This window comes from Scyliorhinus torazame, chromosome 1 (genome assembly GCF_047496885.1).
Source record: "Scyliorhinus torazame isolate Kashiwa2021f chromosome 1, sScyTor2.1, whole genome shotgun sequence".
NCBI lineage: Eukaryota > Metazoa > Chordata > Chondrichthyes > Carcharhiniformes > Scyliorhinidae > Scyliorhinus > Scyliorhinus torazame.
The window spans coordinates 168730793-168746317 of NC_092707.1; the positions used below are offsets into that span (position 1 = coordinate 168730793).

General features: G+C 48.1%; 1 non-coding gene across 1 annotated transcript; it reads left to right on the forward strand.

Moving 5' to 3' along the window:
* The first annotated feature begins 4791 nt into the window (after positions 1-4791).
* Positions 4792-4905, forward strand: trnal-caa (transfer RNA leucine (anticodon CAA)). Its single transcript has 2 exons — positions 4792-4829; positions 4860-4905. It is a non-coding gene; the product is annotated as a tRNA-Leu (tRNA).
* Positions 4906-15525: the final 10620 nt, after the last annotated feature.

Consider the following 15525-nt stretch of genomic DNA (forward strand, 5'->3'; position numbering starts at 1 on the left):
GGGCCCATCGATGATATGCCAACGGTGTTTACTGTATGTGCAGCGTTGAACGCATGTACGCCATTGTTGAAACACCGAAGCATGGCATTCTGATGGGTACCTGGAGCCAGCCTTGATTTTTGTCTGACACAGAATTCTCTGCCCAATCGTGCCTCGCGATTGAGGCATCGCTGGACAGAGAATCCCGCCCCTTAGTGTCTCAAATGGGGAACCCTGTTCACTGTCTGCCCCAATGTGTGTGTTGAAGTCACCCAGGATGAATAGATACCTCTGCTTGGAATGTTCCTCAGAACGTCACCGAGAGTATCATAGAAATGCTCTGTGTCTCAGCTGCTGGCAGAGAGTTGGCACGCAGGGACGCATGACGTTGACGGTGCATTCATCTGACGATAGCCATATAGGGAGGTGAGGTGCTCTGCGATTGTTACTGCCGGCTCAGTTAACTGCTTACTGCTAAACCATTCCCTTGGTGACCTTCAGCGTTCTTTTCATGGCATTGGAAGGTGCAGTTAGCCTTTCAAATAGAGCCTGTGTCGGCTAATCTTGCTTATTGCAGATGGGCAATATCAAAGCCAGGCAACTTGTGTTTCTTTTGTTTGAATGTGAGGACTATGTGCTCTGGCATGAACTACGACCCACACTTCACAGCAAGTGCACGCAAAATGAACCTGATTGACTGTAAACGGCACAAGATTATGCCAAAAACACTATAAAATATAAGTAAACGTTGCTTTTAATCCTTCCTAAATTTCTGTCACAATATAATAAAGTCATACAATTGAGGACATTGAAATGTAATTGCTACAATCCCGTCAGGGGAGCAGCTAGTGTTCAGTTAATGATACATGTCGTGTTGGTTGTTCTGGTTCACAAACAAGCCAACAATGCTGGAAGTGGTGTAATGTTATTTTATGAACTGTTCAACTATGCTAACATACTGTAAACGTGGGTATAAGCAATACCAGCTTAACTGTGGACACTTTCCTATCACTAGCTATGGTGAGGCACTCAGCACATGATGAATGTCTGTGTTGCAGGCTGTGAGCTCTGTGCTCTGAGCTGGCTGCTACTAGAATGAGCGGGAACTCTCCTGTCCCCTGTCTTTATAGTGCTTGTGCTCTCACTGGTGATTGGCTGCGGTGTTATGTATGCTGGTTGGTCCAACTGCATGTCCATCAGTGTGTGTATGTGATTGCACCATAATGTACTGATGTATATTATGACATCCCCCTTTTTTACAAAGAACATGTGCCTATGTGAGAATAAATAACGTGTAATGAGTCTATCTGACCATGTGTGTGCAGTATTTACATAACTATGTACATGAGGCTAGTTTATATACACGGGAAGGTGCCTGGTGCAGAGAAAAGAAAAACAAGGTGTTACACCAACAACAAAACTAATAACGAATGCGAGAAACAAACTAGTGAAATGCTGAAACAGGATGAAAGAACAAAGCATTGAGTCCAACATTGCAAGGCTCATAAATCAATTCTCTGAGATGGGCGACGAATTTGGGTTGACCGCCTCAAGGGTGGGTCAGGGGCCACCGGCTGAGGATCGGGCCGGGCCACGGCCATGTGAGGCAGATGCAGAGTATCCGGAAGCTCAACAAAGTCCAGGTCGGGGACAACAGGAGGGCGTGGCACCGGTGGAGGATCGCGTAGCGAGCGTGGAACCAGACGAAGGGGACTCCGAATGCGGCGACGAATGGAGCCATCAGGCAGACGAACCAGGAATGAGCCGGGAGCCACCAGCCGAAGAATCACAGCAGTCGCAAACCAGCCACCCTCCGGAAGATGGATTCGGACGTTGTCACCTGGCGCCAGAGCAGGAAGATCAGTCGCTCGAGCGTCATGCGCCACCTTGTGCTGCGCGCGAGACTGTTGCATCCGCTGAAGGACTGGAGCATGGTCGAGGTCTGGGACGTGAATGGATGGTACAGTGGTCCTGAGGGTGCGACCCATCAGCAGCTGGGCTGGTGACAAGCCCGTGACAGTGGAGCCGAGCGATAGGCCAGCAAGGCGAGGCAGAAGTCGGATCCAGCATCAGCAGCCTTGCAGAGGAGCCTCTTTACGATGTGGACGCCCTTTTCTGCTTTGCCCTTTGACTGGGGGTGCAGGGGACTGGACGTCACGTGTACAAAGTTGTACCTGCTGGCAAAGTTAGACCATTCCTGGCTTGGAAGCAGGGGCCATTGTCCGACATCACAGTGAGTGGGATGCCGTGACGAGCAAAGGTCTCTTTGCAGGCACGGATAACAGCCGATGACGTGATGTCGTGCAGGTGTACAACCTCAGGATAGCTGGAAAAATAATCAACTATGAGAACATAGTCCCTGCCGAGCGCATGGAACAGGTCCACGCCTACCTTAGACCAAGGAGACGTAACCAACTCATGGGGCTGAAGGGTCTCCCATGGTTGGGCCAGCTGGAACCGCTGACAGGTGGGGCAATTGAGCACAGTGTTGGCCAGTAGACAGCCTCTCGGGCCCTCCGTCGTCACTTCCCTACGCCGAGATGGCCCTCGTGCAGCTGCTCTAAAACCAGGTGATGCATGCTGTGTGGGACCACGATGCGGTCCAGCTTCAGGAGGACGCCATCAACGACTGCCAGATCGTCTTGAATATTATAGAACTGCGGGCATTGTCCCTTGAGCCATCCGCCAGTCATGTGGCGCATCACACGTAGCAGGGTGTCAGCCGCAGTCTCACGGCGAATGTGGGTTTGGCGTTCATCCGCGGCCGGCAGATTAGCGGCCGTGAAGGCCACATGGGCGTCGACTTGGCAAACGAACCCCTCTGGGTTGGACGGAGTGGTGACTGCCCTGGACAGAGCGTCGGCTATGATCAGGTCCTTACCTGGTGTGTACACGAGCTGGAAATCGTATCTCTGGAGCTTGAGCAGAATGCGTTGTAGGCGAGGGGTCATGTCATTGAGGTCTTTTTGGATGATGCCGACCAGCGGGCGGTGGTCGGTCTCCACAGTGAACTGGGGAGGGCCATACATGTAGTCATGGAACTTGTCGACACCGGTCAACAGGCCTAGGCACTCCTTCTCGATTTGTGCATAGCGCTGCTCTGTGGGGGTCATGGCCCGTGACGCATAGGCAACAGGGGCCCATGACGAGGCATCATCTCGTTGCAGGAGCACCGCCCCTATGCCAGATTGGCTAGCGTCCGTTGATATTTTCGTCTCCCTTGCAGGATCGAAGAACGCCAGTACCGGGGCAGTGGTAAGCTTGACCTTGAGCTCCTCCCATTCACGCTGGTGGGCGGGAAGACACTGGAAGTCCGTCATCTTCCTAACTAGGTTGGGGAGAGCCGTGGTGTGGGAAGCGAGGTTAGGGATGAACTTTCCTAGGACGTTGAACATTCCTAAGAACCGGAGCACCGCCTTCTTATCCGCCGGCTTCTGCATGGCCATGATGGCTGCCACCTTGTCCGCATCCGGCCACACCCCCAACCGGGAGATGTGGTCTCCTAAAAACTTGAGTTCGGTCTGGCCGAAAGAACATTTGGCTCTGTTGAGGCGCAGGCCTTGGTCCCGTATTCGCTTAAAAACGCGTTGGAGGCGACTGATATGCTCCTGCGGGGTGGTGGACCAGATGTTAATGTCGTCCACGTAGACGTGCATACCCTCGATGCCCTTCATCATCTGCTCCATGATGCAGTGGAACACTTCAGGTGCTGATGTGATTCCAAACGGCATCCTGTTGTAGCAGTATCTGCCAAACGAGATGTTGAAAGTGCACAGCTTTCTGCTGGACTTGTCCAATTGAATCTGCCAGAAGCCCTTTGATGCATCCAGCTTGGTGAATATGTTGGCTCGAGCCATCACGCACGTGATCTCCTCACGCTTGGGGATAGGGTAATGCTCCCGCATGATGTTATGATTTACATCCTTCGGGTCGATACAGATCCGGAGCTCGCCGGAAGGCTTCTTGACGCACACCATGGAACTGACCCAGTCGGTTGGTTCCGTCACTCTGGAAAGCACTCCTTGGTCCTGGAGGTCCTGCAGCTGCTGATTGAGGCGGTCCTTGAGGGGTGCTGGGACTCTGCGAGGTGCATGAACCACAGGCGTAGCGTCCTGTTTGAGCAGGATTTTGTATGTGTAGGGAAGTGCCCATGCCTTCGAAGACATCTCGGTGTTGAGTGATGATGACTCTTAGTTGCGCCCTGAAGTCCGCATCTTGTAAGTCAGACGTGTCCTCTGGAGAAAGGGAATGTACGCGCTGCACGGGGTTGAGGAGCTTGCACGACTGTGCGCCTAGCAAGGAGTCCTTTGAGGAGCCCACGATCTTGAAGGGTAGGGTGACTTTTCGCGAGTTGTGCGTCACCTCGAGTTGGCATGACCCGGTGGCAGGGATGACGTTACCATTATAGTCGACCAGTTGGCAATTGGATGGAAGAATTGTTGGTTTGACCCCCAGGGTTTGAAATGCTGACCGTGCGAGGACATTGGCAGAAGCACCAGTGTCCAGACTGCTCTTGAAAATATGGAAAGATGTGTCATTTGAAACATGGAAGTCTGGCAATATCTGGTCTGAGAGAAACATGAGAGAATGTAGGGAAAGATCCCACAAAGGGTTAACAGCAGCTGCCAGGAGAAGGATTGTAAAATGCAGATATCCTTGGTCAAGCAGGCTCAGCAAACAAGACAAACAGGATTTTGAATGAAGCCAAAAACAATGACTCACACCTTCATTGAAAGTAATTAACTTAGTAAGGATCTGGAAAAGAATGGATGAGTTCAGTTGAATTTTGTGATAATTCGAAGTGGTGTGGGTGTCAGGATGGCCGAGTGGTCTAAGGCGCCAGACTCAAGGAGTAAAGTCCTTCCGCGATAAGCTGGGTATTCTGGTCTCCAACTGGAGGCGTGGGTTCGAATCCCACTTCTGACACATATTTTGGGTCACTGTCTGTGTGGAGTCTGCACATCCTCCCCGTGTGTGTGTGGGTTTCCTCCGGGTACTCCAGTTTCCTCCCACAGTCCAAAGATGTGCAGGTAAGGTGGATTGGCCATAATAAATTGCCCTTAGTGTCCAAAATTGCCCTTGGTGTTGGGTGGGGTTACTGGGTTATGGGGATAGGGTGGAGGTGTTGACCTTGGGTGGGGTGCTCTTTCCAAGAGCCGGTGCAGACTCGATGGGCCGAATGGCCTCCTTCTGCACTGTAAATTCTATGAAGTGTGAAAATTTGCTAATACCAGGTAAATTAAAGAAAACTGGAGGCTCTCAGTCTACGAGAAACATAATTCAAAGCCAAAATCAAAGTCAAAATTGAGCTGAGGACACAATTGGAAAATAAAACTATAGAAATGACAGGAATTAAAAGTAACACCCATTGAAACCAAAGCATTTTGAACACCACAAAGGACACCATGTAATCAGATCTATGAGATGAAGTCATGTCAAAATGTATACTTAGTTGGATTAGACTATTTAGATCAAAGTTCCTTTTTACAATCAAAGAAAATAAGAGTTACTTTACAATAACATCAAAAAACGTAATTGTTAGAAAGCAAATATAAACCTCGAGACCAGGGCAGGAACTATCAGATTCAGATCCAGATCCAGAAGCAGAGCTCAGAGAGGGAGAGAGAGAGAAGCAGAGAAGGAACAAGCAGCTAGACTCAGATTACAATCAGCTCGGCCATTGGAAATGGACAGGGCAGAGCAGCCGAGCTAAAATAGCTGATACATCTAAAGAAGACCAGACTTTAAAGAAGATTGATTGTCAAGTTGGGCCGGAAGGTCCCTTCAACCAACCAGAAGGATCCAGAAGCAAGATATTTTTACTTTTCTGTAAAGACAGTGATTGCATCTTTTAAAAAGAGAAAAAGAAATATAATAATAAAATAACTTAAAAGTTTTAACCTGAAATAGTGGTTATTAGTCTACTTTACTTACTTAGCAATGCGGGACCCAGGATCGATGCTACTAAGTGGTAAGTAGATGAAATCTTCGGTGAAGGTATGAGTTATACCGGGGGATAACTTGAAAATATAGTTTGACCTGAATAGCACCCACTGAAGCTTGCATCGGAGTCGGGGAGTGAGAATGCCTGATCACCATTTCGAATGTCGGCCCTTTTTGGTATAGGGGGACTTCTAAGAATAGTGGTGAGTTTTCAAAAACAAGACGGAATCTGATCTGGGATCGGTTGACCGTCAGGGTGGCACACCACTCGTCGTCCAGATCAATGCTGTGTACCAACAGCGGCTGGTGCTTTCGATTCGGGGACAGCCTGTTCTTGGTTATGACAGTGACTCGAAAAGGCTCCCTTGTCCTCGGTGTCACTGGTCTGCATGAAGTCAGGATCGGACTCGGTGAATGTGGGTTGGATTGCCCGCACATTCCTGCTAGGCTGGTTAAATCGTTGCGAGTTGGCAGGCTGGGCTACTCGACAGCAGGCAGCATAGTGGCCAAGCCTGCCACAGCGTAGGCACTGTCGCGATTTTGCAGGGCATTGCCGCTTTAAGTGGGCGGAGCCACAGTTGCCGCACGTCATGACGTCAGTGCGTTCGTTGCACCACCGCGCATGCGCGGTACGGTCTTGCGTGGTGCGGGCCTGCGCATCGCGTTCCTCCACGTCACCATCCCCTCGTTTGGCGTGTACAAGCGCGGGAGGCGTCGGAAAGCACGCAAAATGGCCGCCCTCCTCCAGACTGCGGCCCAGGATGTGTTCGATCGTTTGTACCCATTCCGCCTCATGGGGCCCTTGCCGTGCCGTTTCAGCTGCCTGTATGTAGGAGTATGTAGGGGCAGCACGGTAGCATTGTGGATAGCACAATTGCTTCACAGCTCCAGGGTCCCAGGTTCGATTCCGGCTTGGGTCACTGTCTGTGCGGAGTCTGCACGTCCTCCCCGTGTGTGCATGGGTTTCCTCCGGGTGCTCCGGTTTCCTCCCACAGTCCAAAGATGTGCAGGTTAGGTGGATTGGCCATGCTAAATTGCCTTTAGTGTCCAAAATTGCCCTTAGTGTTGGGTGGGGTTACTGGGTTATGGGGATCGGGTGGAGGTGTTGACCTTGGGTAGGGTGTTCTTTCCAAGAGCTGGTGCAGTCTCGATGGGCTGAATGGCCTCCTTCTGCACTGTAAATTCTATGTTAATTCTATAAGGGGCTGTTTAGCACAGGGCTAAATTGCAGGCTTTGAAAGCAGACCAAGGCAGGCCAGCAGCACGGTTCAATTCCCGTAACAGCCTCCCTGAACAGGCGCCGGAATGTGGCGACTAGGGGCTTTTCACAGTAACTTCATTTGAAGCCTACTTGTGACAATAAGCGATTTTCATTTCATTTCATTTCATGTTAATCTATGTTAGTACCGGCTGGTGGCATTCTCATGCAGGACACAGGTCTCGATGGCAGTCGCTAGGGTTAGTTGCTTAACTTTAAGGAGCTGCTGACGCAGGGTGTCCGACATGACCCCAAAAACAATCTGGTCGCGTATCATGGAGTCGGAGGTGGGCCCGTAGCCGCAGGATTGCGCGAGGATGCGGAGGTGTGTTAAATAAGACTGGAAAGGCTCTTCCTTACCCTGCAAGCACTGCTGGAACAGGTACCTTTCAAAGCTTTCGTTGACTTCAACACTGAAGTTTGTGTTGAATTTGAGGAGCACCGTCTTGTACTTGGTCTTGTCCTCATCGTCCGCGAATGTCAGGGAGTTAAAGATGTGGATGGCGTGTTGCCGGGCCGTGGAGAGGAGCAGAGCAATCTTCCTGGTGTCCGATGCATTCTCCCTGTCCGTGGCCTCGAGGAAGAGCTGGAAGCGCTGTTTAAATATCTTCCAATTTACCCCGAGATTGCCAGCGATGCGGAGCGGCGGCGGCGGGTTGATGTTCTCCATGCTGTAGGATGCCGGAATGCTGAGAAGTTGCAGGTAGGTCTCACAAGTGCTAGATTGTGGCCACTTCTTGTACCATGTTGTGTTGGGTGTTCTGGTTCACAAACAAGCCAACAATGCTGGAAGTGGTGTAACGTTATTTTATTGACTGTACAACTATGCTAACATACTGTAACGTGGGTGTAAGCAATACCAGCTTAACTGTGGACCCTTTCCTATCACTAGGTATGGTGAGGCACTCTGCACATGGTGAATGTCTGTGATGCAGGCTGTGAGCTCTGTGCTCTGAGCTGGCTGCTGCTAGAATGAGCGGGAACTCTCCTGTCCCCTGTCTTTATAGTGCTTGTGCTCTCACTGGCGATTGGCTGCGGTGTTATGTATGCTGGTTGATCCTATTGCATGTCCATCAGTGTGTGTATGTGATTGCACCATAATGTACTGATGTATATTATGACAATACACAATTACGATACATATCACTTTGCCTCTCAGAATTACAAACCAAAATAATCAGCTCCAAGAATGTTCCTGGTTAAAAGCTAAAAGAAAAGTTGGTAAAGAAATTCAGCAACTGTCTTACAATAACAAAAAAGTACTCCACTAATCGTATGTGGGAAAGCTGGGTTACGCAACATTAGAACAATAATGAAAACCATCATAGCAGAAATAATCTCAACTCCTCTATAAATTTAAATAATCTGGAGTTTACTGGATATTTTCAGGCAGGATTGACAAAGGGTGAGCATAACAGCAGCCGTGAAAATTATTTTCGGTTCAGTTTCACCAATGTCAACTATGTCAAGGTTCACAGTTTCCTTTGGCTACCATCCTGGAGAGTTCCCATCACAACCAGGAGCACAAATTTGGGCTACGGTTGATTCATTATAAAGGCAATAGGTAAATCAGCTCAAGTTTTCTGTGGAGCTGTAGAAACCTTGGCATCGATTATAAGCTCCTAAACCTACTTCATTAATGATTGAAACTTCAGTGGGTATAAGCATGTTTAGAGTGCTTCAAATTCCTTTGGACAGTTCCGTTGTTTATTTTGTACCTTCTTGTGACTCCCTTCCAAAATCTGCAAAGTATTGTAAGAACACTGAGCCTCTGCAAAGTATTGTAAGAACACTGAGCCCCTGGACAACATTTGCACAAGATCGAAAGGTCCTGCCTTTAGTTTGGTCGAGTTAAGCTAGCCAAGAGCAAGATCGTTGATGGCAGGCAAACCCTCTTTTTTCTGACTACTGGCTAGTAGGAAGCTGAAACTTTACTTATCCTGGTTTGAGCAATTTCCACTCTTTGAGGCCACACACCAGAGTGCTACCGGGACTTTATTTGCTGCTGGTCTTGGTGTTCTTGCTGCTCTCTGAATTATTGGGTGGGATTTTAACTCAATTAACTCACATTCACTTGCTCAGAGTTCAAATTTAACATTTACTGCAGACACGAGTGGACTTGCCCAGTTGTGGCGATTTACTTACCTATGTTTTCTTGCTCCATAAAACCTAATTTCACTGATATCCTTTAGAAAACAGGCATCCACTCTGGGATAAACTTTTTTTTAAATTTTGTTGCCCACATCACATTAAGTTACACTTGTATAGTCTTAACTGTTGCCAAATTTTGGACATCTTGTAGTCTTCCTTGAATATGACTTCAGGTTTATAAGTGTTGATCAGGTTACAAAATCAATCTTGTCCAGTCAATGAGGGTCCTTGCCTGTCACAACAATTACAGACAATTATTTGAGCTGTACTTGTATTTCGCTTGATCGTTTATTTTCCCAAGGACTAGCGATGCGGTCCAGAACACGTGTTGAAAGAAATGTCTTACAAAATGTTAAGAAATATACTGGAGGCCCTGTGTTTTCTTTATCCATCTCAACTTGTGATGTAGCTAGGTTTCTCATCAAAATTAGCATAATGAGTACTACATTTTTGGTTTATTTTCTTCTGTTGATTCCTCACAGCACTATGATGTAACTGGGAACGTTTTTGCCTCTTGTGGATATCCTTACCTACCAGCAACACTTAACTGCATGAAAACAGACAATGTAGCTATGACAATTAAACTTCGTAAAAAACATCAGTCTGAATGAAAATTCTTCTCTCCCAGCTGCCAACATGGTTAGAGAACTCGGTTCATTCTGGATCTGCTGATCTCTCTGGCATTTAAATCAACAGCAAGCATGGCATATTGTCTACTCCCCAAACATTATTTCACGAGCTCTAGCAGATGTGAATCCATCTTCTGCTAACAGCTTCCCCGATATCAACTTTCCATCAAACCATAGATTAAGTGGTCACTTATTGCATTGTCCAGAAACACACCCAAGTCAAAATATTTTTCACAATTACCTCAGTTCTGCTGTAAGGTGAGAAACATTATTTTGATTCAACTAGTGAAACTTGAACAGTTTAGCAATGACAAGAGATTTCAGGTTCACGTGCCCTTTGACCACTTCCCTCAGCAATCAGAATTTTAATCAATATAGAAGTTGCTGGTGGTAAGAAAAAAGGCTCTTATTGGGATCTTGTGCAAGTTAATTTACCTCAAAATTAAAACTCAATCTTTCTAGCCCAATTCCATTTGATAGTTGGAACAAATGCAGACTAATCATGCCAATACCTAGATTAATACCTACCCACTAGACCAATACCTCCCCAGCAGACCAACACCGAAACAGTAAGATGCACTTTTAATCTCACCACAATTCATACATTTGTATAAACACCCAGGCTAATATGGTAGTGACTAGGTACCATACTTTATTTTCCAGATCGTCTGGAATATTCAATTGAAGAATAACAAAGCAATGTAAGAGAGGATACATAGCGTATCCTCTATGGCCCCTCCTGTCCTTCTCACCAATCTATGGGCCGGGATTCTCCGAGCCCATGCTGGTACGCGATTCTCCGGTGACCGGAGAATCGGCGGCAGTCGCGCGCGCGGTCGACGTGGCGCCGGTCAGGGGCTGTTGAAAGAGGCCCCCGCGGCGATTCTCCGTGGTCAACCGGCCGAGTTCCCGGCCAGTTCCGCTGGCGTGGTTCACATATGGTACCACCCGGCGGGAGTTCGGACCCGCAGCTGCAGTGGTCGTCCTGGTTGGGGGGGGGGGGCGCGCGGGGGGATCAGACTCTGGGGGGGGGGGGGTCTCCAAGATATCCAGCCCATGATCTGGTGCTACCGATCGGCAGGTGTGCGCGATCTGAGGGGGGGCCTACCTTCTTCCGCACGGGCCCGCTGTGTCGCTACGCCATGTTGCGCGGCGCCGGCGTGGAAACGGTCACCACGCGCATGTGCCAACACGGAAACAGCCACCACACGCATTCGCCGGCATGGAAACGGCCACCACGCAAACGCGCGGACCCACACAGACAGTGCAGGGCCGCGTATCGGTGCCGGAGCTGCATGGAGCACTCCGGCGCCGTGCTGGCCCCCTGTGGGCCACTAAATCGCTGGGCCAAGAGGCCCATTGATGCCGGCGTGAAACACTCCGGTGTTTACACTGGCATCAACACTTAGCCGGGATTTTGGAGAATCCCGACCATGGTATTTCCATGTCTATTCATGCACTAATTGATGTCTGGCCTCTCAGTCAAGAATAAATAATGAGGGTTGGATGAGTGTGCAGAAATCCAATAAACACACCTGAGCCCATGGAAATCAGTGCTTGATTGAACGTTCTGGCGCTCTGATCTATGCTGTTAATTGCACAATGTTTATTTACACAAACTCAAGAGGTTTGAAGTGCCTGCAGTTCCTATTATTGGTATTTTAAATGGTCTGAATGATTGATATTTTTATTGGTCTGTAATAAAAAGGAGTTTTGTAAAGGAAGTGGAACATAATCAATGAATGATTGTTTTTAAAGGTTATTTAAAAACATGCAAAGAGGGTTTATTTGTTCTATATAATTCATAGTTGTTGCATGGATGTGGAAATGCCATCGCTTGGCTTGGGACACATGAGGGGCTATAGGGGATGGGTGGGAAGCATAAAGTGGTGTGGATGGGGCATGAGGAGGATCTTTTGAACTTAACCTTTCAAAGGTTAACCTTTCAAACCATTGCATCCAATGGTTCCTGAAACCTCTGAGGTGCCGCGATCCACAACTCTATGAAAAGCTGGGTGGCTCCATGACAATTGCAGAGGATTAGGACATGCCTATGCCCTCACTGGAGCTGGCTAGGTCAGGAATATAGGATGTGTGCTTGTTATCCAAACTAATCTGCTCGCTTAAAATGCCATGGTGAAAATCAGAAACCCAGGAACGGGGTTGGTATTCCTGGAATTGGACCTTAGCTGCTACTTATAAAGGCCACCAGAGTCTCCCCAACCTCGTGGAAATTCAGGCCTATGCCCCCTAGTTTCAGACATATTTGCCAGGGGAAAGGCATCTCAGCATCTACCCTGTCAGGTCCTCTCAGAATCTTATGTGTTTCAATGAAATCACCTTTCATTCTTTTAATTTTCAGAGGGCATAGGCCCACTCAAATAAATCTTTCCTCATAACACAACCCTTGCATCCCACCAGGAGCCAATTTAGTTAACAGCTATTGCACATCATTTAAGGTAAGAGTATACTTTCATGGAGCAGAGCCAGAATCTGTGCATAATACTCTGGGTGTGGTTTCACAAATGCAGCAAACTTCCTTATTCTTGTATTTAAACCCTTTTCCAATAAAGGTCAACATATCATTCGCCTTAGTGAATGCTTGCTGTGATCCATATCCAAAGACATTGAAATCTGTCCAAACGCCAACATTTAATATTTTCTCATCATTTGAAAAATGTTCTGGTTTTCTGTCTTGATTATCAAAGTGAATAACTTCACATTTTCCCATATGGTACTTTCTTGCCAAATTAGTGAACTTATCTGCATCTGTTTGCAGACTCTGTGAGTAGAATGTTCTCAAGATCCTCAGCACCCAGCATAGGGACCCAATGAAGGATCTGAGCCCACACTCACTGTAAGCACAACTGACGATGCGGGTCGCCTCCTAATAGGCCAAACCCACTGCCCTATTAAGCATAATGGGCAGGCTCAGAATACTGCTGGCTTAACATGGAGAAGTCCTTGGAGTCATGCAATTAAAGATAAAATGCGCTGGGACGAAACCATGGGGATCACCAGAGTGGAGAGGAGATCCCTCTGGGTGGATTGTTTGGAGTGGAAGTCCGTGACTCCATCTTTGGGACATGAACCCTCCAGCTCCGATGGCTCCCCGTCTTGCCGCAAGCCAGCTGCACCCATTGCCATGGCGGCATTTGAGGGTGGTAGAGGTTGTTCCACCGGTGGCAGAAATCAGAGCTAATGTGATTCGTAAATACCTGCCCATCCATGAAAGATTTCTCCAATGGTGGGAATGCATTGGGAAGCCATCCTGATAAGTTAACCCCTATTTTCTCTGCCTCCCCTCCAACCACCACGCCGGTCGGGGGCCATTGGCAGCAGCCTCTCCGGCAATTCTCCGGGCCCCGATGGGCCGAGCGGCCATCCATTTTTGGCCAGTCCCTACGGCGTGGGTTACGTAAGGTCCCACACGGCGGGACCTGGCAGGTAAGTCGGCGGGGACGGTCCTCAGGGGGGGCGGGAGGCCTGGCCCGCGATCGGGTCCCACCGATCTGCGGGCAGGCCTGTTCCGTGAGAGCATTTCTTCCATCCGCGCCGGCCCCATGGCCGGCGCAGAGACGAGAACCCCCTGCGCATGCGCGGAATCACGCCGGCCGTTCCACGCATGCGTGAACTTGCGCTGTCCCTTCGGTGCCGGCTGGAGCAGCGCCAACCCCTCCGGCGTCCACCTAGCCCCCTAAACAGGTGAGGATTCCTCACCTTGGGGGCCCGTTGACGCCAGAGTCATTGGCGCCGGTTTTCTCGCCTGTGTGGAGACTTAGTCCCTGGAAGGGAGAATCCCGCTGAAGGCTTTCTCCATAGGCAATGGCAGGAGTTTTTCAGAGAACCAGGCTTCAGGAAGGTTTAAACATGAGGTAGGCCTTGTTATCAGTCTGGAGTCTTGCTTTGTTGCTGACAGGCTGGATGTTAACAGCAGGCTGTTCTAGGAATCATGGAATGTTACATCAACATTTTCCAAAAACCAAAGAAACTTAGGTCATGTGGTGTTGCCCATTGATGAGTCTGTTTCAGATTAACAACCAGTTTCTATGTCTCTGGTCATAATCCATTGTCACAGGATAGATGGTGGCTGTTAGCACCCCCACAGGTATAAAAAGTTTTGACAGCTCGCTCTCTTTGTTTTAAGTCAAGGCTAGGGAAACAGACCTGCTGCTGCTCCTCTGTTTCATTGATTGTAATGAGTCGACACAATGATAGATGTGTGATTATTCAAAGATGAGGGTTGAGCTTTGTCATGTAACTACTGCTGGCAACTTCCAGATCTGTAGCCAACTTGCAAATCATGTGACCTGTAGTAGCCATGTTTTTGGTCCAGCAAAGTCCATTTATAAGCAAGCAGAAAGTAAGATCTTATTCAATCAGTTTGTGGTATATTTTATGTCTTTTGGACATGACAATAGTGTGATTAAAAAAAAAGAGAAAATACTCACCTTAAGTTTAAATCGGAGTCAGAATTTGTGAACTCTAGTTTCCAAAGGATCCCAGGGCTTCTGTGCATGTACTAGCCAAGAACTGACCACACATGTGCAGTTCAAGTCTTTTTTCCTTTTTCATGTCTCCTGAATATGGCTGCACATGCGCAATTCATTGATGCTGTGCCTGTGCTAACTCAGAAAGGGACCGCCCCTACATGGTTAGTGGTGTTTCTCATCTTCATGTCAGGAACCTGACCTGAACACATGTGCAGAAGAAAAAAAAAAAGGAAAATTAAACAGTGCAAAACTGCAGACCAAATGACCTGAAGAGGAGAGTTATTGCAGAGGTTGTGTCCCATGGAGCAGGACAAGGGAGGGGAGAGGGAGAAGGCCTCAAACAAAGAATAAGTTTCTAAATAAGGGAGTGGGACAGAAGGTGGTCCCAGCAGACAGTCCCAGGTAAGGGACAATGCCAGATCCCAGGTCCTGTTACGTAAAGAAGCAGAGGAAAAGGCTCCAAGTAAATGAAAGAGCTGCAGGAGCAGACTTGAATGAAGTGGGCTCAAGAGAAGCCCTGAAGATCTGAGAGAGATTGGAGACTCCGTGCAGTGGGCTATAAAGCCAAAGATACCCTTTGGAGCAGTGGTATTCTGCTAGGTATGGCTGAAGGTCTGAAAGTGTGTTGGGAAGTAAAAGCTTGAGTGTACATGAAGATCCAGGGGAAAGGAATTACAGAAGATGATATTGAAATCATCGAGGTGGATCCTTATTGAAGTTGTCCCAGTGGGACTGATGTTTGGAGAGAATATTCAAATCATTTTGTTGTGTTTGTGCTGAGATCTTACCAACTTTTTTGTCAGGCGTAATATAACTCATTTTCCTTGTTTAATAAATGTTTTATTCTTTGTGTTATAAGTTCATTAGCAGACTCCTGGGAATTCTTTCAGTATCTTACCTCCATGGTTTCTATAAAAAAAAAGAAGCCCTCTATCGAGCCAAGTTTCAGTCTGGGATCTGACTGGTCCAGTAACAGCTGGTATCATAACAATCCAAATACACCACATCCACTAGTTCCCTTTTATCAAAACTACTACTTACATCCTCACTTCCACCCCATCGCTCTAACCCA